The sequence below is a fragment of the Saimiri boliviensis genome, chromosome 5 (genome assembly GCF_048565385.1).
Source record: "Saimiri boliviensis isolate mSaiBol1 chromosome 5, mSaiBol1.pri, whole genome shotgun sequence".
Lineage (NCBI taxonomy): Eukaryota > Metazoa > Chordata > Mammalia > Primates > Cebidae > Saimiri > Saimiri boliviensis.
The window spans coordinates 108,468,797-108,474,796 of NC_133453.1; positions in this window are offsets into that span (position 1 = coordinate 108,468,797).

Genomic DNA, 6,000 nt, shown 5'->3' on the forward strand with positions numbered 1-6,000 from the left:
TGTTGTCCAGGCTGGAGTTCAGTGGTGCAATTGCAGCTCACTGCAGCCTCAGCCTCCCAGACTCAAGTGATCCTCCCCTCCAACTCCAGAGTAGCTGTTCTATAAGCATGTGCCACCTGGCAAGCTAACTTCTTAATTTTTGGTAGAAATGAGTCTTGCTTTGTTGCTCAGGCTGGTCTTGAACTCCTGTCCTGGGCTCCCAAAGTGCTAGGATTGCAGGTGTGAGCACCTGACCTTTTTTGGAAATCTAAGAATTTTGTGATATATATAGAGGGCGAGTTTGTATACTTTTATAAGTTGCAGGTTAAAATTATTATTATTATTATTTTTTTTTTTTTTGAGATGGAGTCTTGCTCGTCACCCAGGCTGGAGTGCACTGGCCTGATCTTAGCTCACTGCAACCACCGCCTCCCAGCTTCAAGCAATTCTCCTGCCTCAGCCTCCCAAGTAGCTGGGATCACAGGCATGCACCACCACGCATGGCTGATTTTTGTGTTTTTAGTAGAGACAGGGTTTCACCATGTTGGCCAGGCTGATCTTGGACTCCTGACCTCAGGTGACCCACCTGCCCCAACCTCCCAAAGTGCTGGGATTAAAGGCGTGTGCCACCATACACCCGGCCTAAATTATTCTTATATAAAAACCTTTTTTCTTTCTTTCTTTGTATATATTCAAGTAATAAAGATGCGCTTTTGCTCCAATGATATATTGTGTTGTGGTGAAGTCAGGGCCCTCAGTGCATCCATCTCTGGAGCGACACACACTGTACCCACTAAGCAAGCCATCCATCCCCCGCTCAAGTCTTGCAGGATTGAAGAGGCAAAATACTTGTCCTTCCAGGACTGCCGTTGTCACTTGAAGATGTTCTCTGGGACCTCTTCACATTTTTTTATATCACAAACTATAAAAATCACTGCTGTACCTGGCAAAGCTGAATTCCCCACACCATCTGTCAAAGAAGCCTGTCCAAACACAAAATTCTAGGTGTCTCTCCGGTTAAGATCAGTCATTGTTATCCCTGCAACATAGAATGTGTCTTTAGGTTTCCTTTTTGGTTTTTTTTTTCACTTTAGAATGTGCCCGGCATGAATTTGCAGGTTTTGTGCGTTATCACTGAGTCTGAAAGAACACCTCATTGCAGAAATAGGAGCTGGTTCTGGGAGTTGTACTGTCAAGCCACAAAATAATGCTTCACAGTAGCCTGTGAACCATTGAATATATTCTACACTAATAATTCTGGCGTTTCCTAGAGATCCAATATATTCCAATAGACTATATAGAAATACTGCATTTCTCTGGGGCATTTCTCCTGTAAGGATCATTGAAAACTGATCAGTCACCGGGCGCGGTGGCTCAAGCCTGTAATCCCAGCACTTTGGGAGGCCGAGGCGGGTGGATCACGAGGTCAAGAGATCGAGACCATCCTGGTCAACATGGTGAAACCCCGTCTCTACTAAAAATACAAAAAATTAGCTGGGCATGGTGGCGCTTGCCTGTAATCCCAGCTACTCAGGAGGCTGAGGCAGGAGAATTGCTTGAACCCAGGAGGCGGAGGTTGCGGTGAGCCGAGATCGCGCCATTGCACTCCAGCCTGGGTAACAAGAGCGAAACTCCGTCTCAAAAAAAAAAAAAAAAAAAAAAAAAAACTGATCAGTCTTCAGAAGCCTCCCTAGGGAAGGTGATCCAAGCTCACCGAAAATGCAGATGAATGGGTCCAGAGTGCTTTCTAGTTGGAAGCTTGCTTTCAGAGACGTCTTCCCCAGTAACTGAGCTCTCATACTGGGATATGCTTGCTGTGTTCTTTAGAATGAGAACTGGCTTTAGCATCTTTACAGAGGAAGGTTATCATTGAATGTTTCACTTTACAAAGACATGAATGTCTGGGCCTGGCCCTGTTATATGAGGTGCCTTCACCCCCAACAGCCCTCCACACTGCCAGCTTGCCTTCCATAGGACCCCCACCCGCACTCATTTCTTGAATCAGTTTTGGTAGATTATGTGTTTCTAGAATTTATTTATTTCATCTAATTAGGTGTCTGAAGTTGTGGCTAGATTGGGCTAATTTGTGGGTTTGTAACTATTCATAACAGTCTCTTCTAATGTTTTCCATTTCTATAAAATTGGCATTAGTATCTCTACTTTCATTTTCTAATTTTAGTAATTTTTTATCATTTCCCCTTTTGGAATAAAAGATTTTAGTAATTTAAGTCTAAATATCATTTTCCATCCTTTCATTTTCAGCCTCTTTTTTTTTTTTTTTTTTAGACGGAGTTTCACTTTTGTTACCCAGGCTGGAGTGCAATGGCGCTATCTCGGTTCACCGCAACCTCCGCCTCCTGGGTTCAGGCAATTCTCCTGCCTCAGCCTCCTGAGTAGCTGGGATTACAGGCACGTGCCACCGTGTCCAGCTAATTTTTGTATTTTTAGTAGAGACAGGGTTTCACCATGTTGACCAGGATGGTCTCGATCTCTTGACCTCGTGATCCACCCACCTCGGCCTCCCAAAGTGCTGGGATTACAGGCTTGAGCCACCGCGCCTGGCTGTTTTTTTATATATAAAATAAGTATCTTGTGGCCAGCATATAGGGTTTTGTTTTTTGTTTTTTGTTTTGAGATGGAGTCTTGCTCTGTCACCCAGACTGGCGTGCAGTGACATGATCTCAGCTCACTGTAACCTCTACCTCCTGGTTTCCAGTGATTCTGCTGCCTTGGCCACCTGAGTAGCTGGGACTACAGGTACCCACCACCAGGCCTGGCTAATTTTATTTTTTGTTTTTTGTTTTTGAGGCAGACTCGTTCTGTCACCCAGGCCAGAATGCAGTAGCACAATCTCGGCTCACTGCAACCTCTGCCTCCTGGGATTTAAGCATTTCTCCTTCCTCAGCCTCCCAAGTGCTGAGACTACAGGCATGTGCCACCACGCCCAGCTAATTTTGTATTTTTTGTAGAAACGGGTTTTTGTCATGTTGGCCAGGTTGATCTTGAACTCCTGACCTTAGGTGATCTGCCCACCTTAGCCTCCCAAAGTGCTGGGATTATAGGTGCCTAACCTGTATTTTTATGTTTCTTTTTTTTTTTTTTGATACATAATAATTGCATATTTATGGGATGCATGTAGTATTAGGGTACACGTAACTAATATGTGATCATCAAATCAGGATATTTTGGATATCCATCACCTTCAACATTTGTGTTGGGAACATTTCAAATCTTTTAGTTACCTTTGAAATGTACAGTATATAATTAACTATAGCCACTGTACTGTGCTATTGAACACAAGGACTTATTCCTTCTATCTAACTGAATGTTTGTACCCATTAACCAACTTCTCTTCATCCCATCATTCATTCTCTGCCTTCCTTCCTTTCTTTCTTTTTCTTCTTCTTTTTTTTTTTTTTTTTTTTTTTTTGAGATAGGGTCTCCCTTTGTCAGCCAGGCTGGAGTGCAGTGACGCAATCACAGCTCACTGAAGCCTCAACCTCCTGGGCTCAAGCTATCCTCCCACCTCAGCCTCCTGAGGAGCTGGAACTATAGGCATCTCTTACCACAACTAGCTAATTTTTATAATTATTTGTACAGACAGGATCCCACTATGTTGCTCAGTCTGGTGTCAAATTCCTGGGCTCAAGCAGTCCTCCTCTCTCAGCCTTCCAAAGTGCTGGGAATACAAATGCAAACCGCCACGCCTGCCTACCCAATTCTGTGTCTTTTAATAGGAGAGTTTAGTCAACTTGCATTGAAAGTGATTACTGATAAAGAAGGATTTACCTCTGTTATTTAGTAATTTTTTTCTGTGCATCTTTTAGTTTTGTTTCTTAATTTCTCCATTACTACCTTTTCTTGTAGTTGATTTTTTATAATATATCATTTTGATTCCCTTCTTCTTTACTTTTCTGTATATTTTTTAAGTTATTTTCTTAGGAGTTACCTCGGGTATTTCAGTTAAGATCCTAAACTTCTGACAATATACTTCGAATAATACCAAGTTAGTTTCAATAATATACATTAAATGGGAGGCCATTGGTTTGTACTGAGCTCCTGAACCAGACCCCAGTAGACCAAACCAAAATGGAGTCACTCATGCTAAAGTTTCATGTCACCAAACTGAAACTGATTTGTCTGACATTCTAGGAAATCAGGAGAGGGAAAGATCGTAACCAAATCTGCAAACAAGCCAGTTTTAGCCAGCTTGCTGAGGAAGTCCCCTTTGCTTTAACTGTTACAACGAAAATACCTTGGAGTAACCTGATGTGACCAGTCAGCCTTCGGTTTTCTATTTCTGCCTTCTTCAGCCCTTTTTCTACCTATAAAGCCAATCTCTTCGGCTCAGCTTATCAGAGGACCTTAACTAAATTTTTAGAGTAAATGCTGCCCTTATTCGTGAATTGCTAATAAAAGCCAATTGGATCATTTAAAATTACAAAATTATTTGCAGTTTTGGCTTTTGACAGTTCTGATGACCAATGAAACAACCTGAAGGAGATTTCTGATGGCTCTTGAGGTCCCGAAGGAACACAGGCAAGGCACCACTGACTCCTGCCGGGTCTTTTTCATTGAGCCCTGGGATCATGAGTAGGTTCCTCTCGGGTCTGGGCTGCATTGAGCCTAATCTTTGTGGCTTTTGTATCCAAAGTCTATTTGTGCTGTGAGAGAACACATGGGCTTTAAATACGGGTAGGGTTTGAATCTATGTCCCCACCAAATCTCATGTGGAATTGTAATCCCCAGTGCTGGAGGTGGGGCCTTGTGGGAGGTGATTGGATCATGGGGTAGATTTCTCAGAAATGCTGTAGCACCTTCCTGTCTTGGTGCTGTTCTTACAGTGAGTGAGTTATCGTGGGTCTGGTTGTTTAAAAGTTTGTGGCACATCCCCCTTCTCTCTCTTTCCTGCTCCTGCCTTGTAAGACATGCCTGCTCCCTGTTCATCTTCCACCATGAGTGTAAGCTTCCTGGGGCCCCCCCGAAGCCAAGCAGATGCCAGCATCATGCTTCCTGAACATCCTGAATAACTGCAAGCCAATTAAACTTCTTTTCTTTATTAATTACCCAGTCTCAAATATTTCTTTTATTATTATTATTATTATTATTATTATTATTGGAGACAGAGTCTCTCTCTGTCACCCAGGTTGGAATGCAGTTGTGCAATCTTGGCTCACTGCAATCTCCACCTCCTGGGTTCAAGCGATTCTTGTGCTTCAGCCTCCCAAGTAGCTGTGATTATGGGCAGGCGCCATCACACCTGCCTAATTTTTGAGATTTTTTTTTGGAGAGATAGGGATTCACCATGTTGGCCAGGCTGGTCTTGAACTCCTGACTTCAAGTGATCCACTCACGCTGGCCTCCCAAAGTGCTGGAATTACAGGCGGGAACCACCATGCCTGGTCAGATGTTTCTTTATAGCAATGCAAGAATGGACAATACAGGTACCAAGGATTCATTACTGCTCTGAGAGGGAAAATGTCCTTTGGGGGTTTATGGTGACCAAGGGGTCACTGATGAGTGCCAATGTTTAAAGGTAGCTGGAGGCGGTTGCAGTAAGTAATAATTACTACTAGCTGGTGATTCTAGTTTTCAGAAGTTTGCAAGGATTTGAGCTGTCTCCTCTGAATTAGGGGAAAAAACTGGCTAAATTGTTCAAGGGACTCTCGGAGCCAAGGCACAGCTTGACCGATGAGCATAGAAAGGACTCCTAAAAGCTTGTCGAGTGCTTTTAGGTCACCCACAGCCTCAAGACAATTTTTTCAATTCTTTTTTTTTTTTTTTGAGACCGAGTTTTGCTCTTGTTACCCAGGCTGGAGTGCAATGGCGCGATCTCGGCTCACCGCAACCTCCGCCTCCTGGGCTCAGGCAATTCTCCTGCCTCAGCCTCCTAAGTAGCTGGGATTACAGGCACGCGCCACCACGCCCAGCTAGTTTTTTGTATTTTTAGTAGAGACGGGGTTTCACTATGTTGACCAGGATGGTCTCGATCTCTCGACCTCGTGATCCACCCACCTCGGC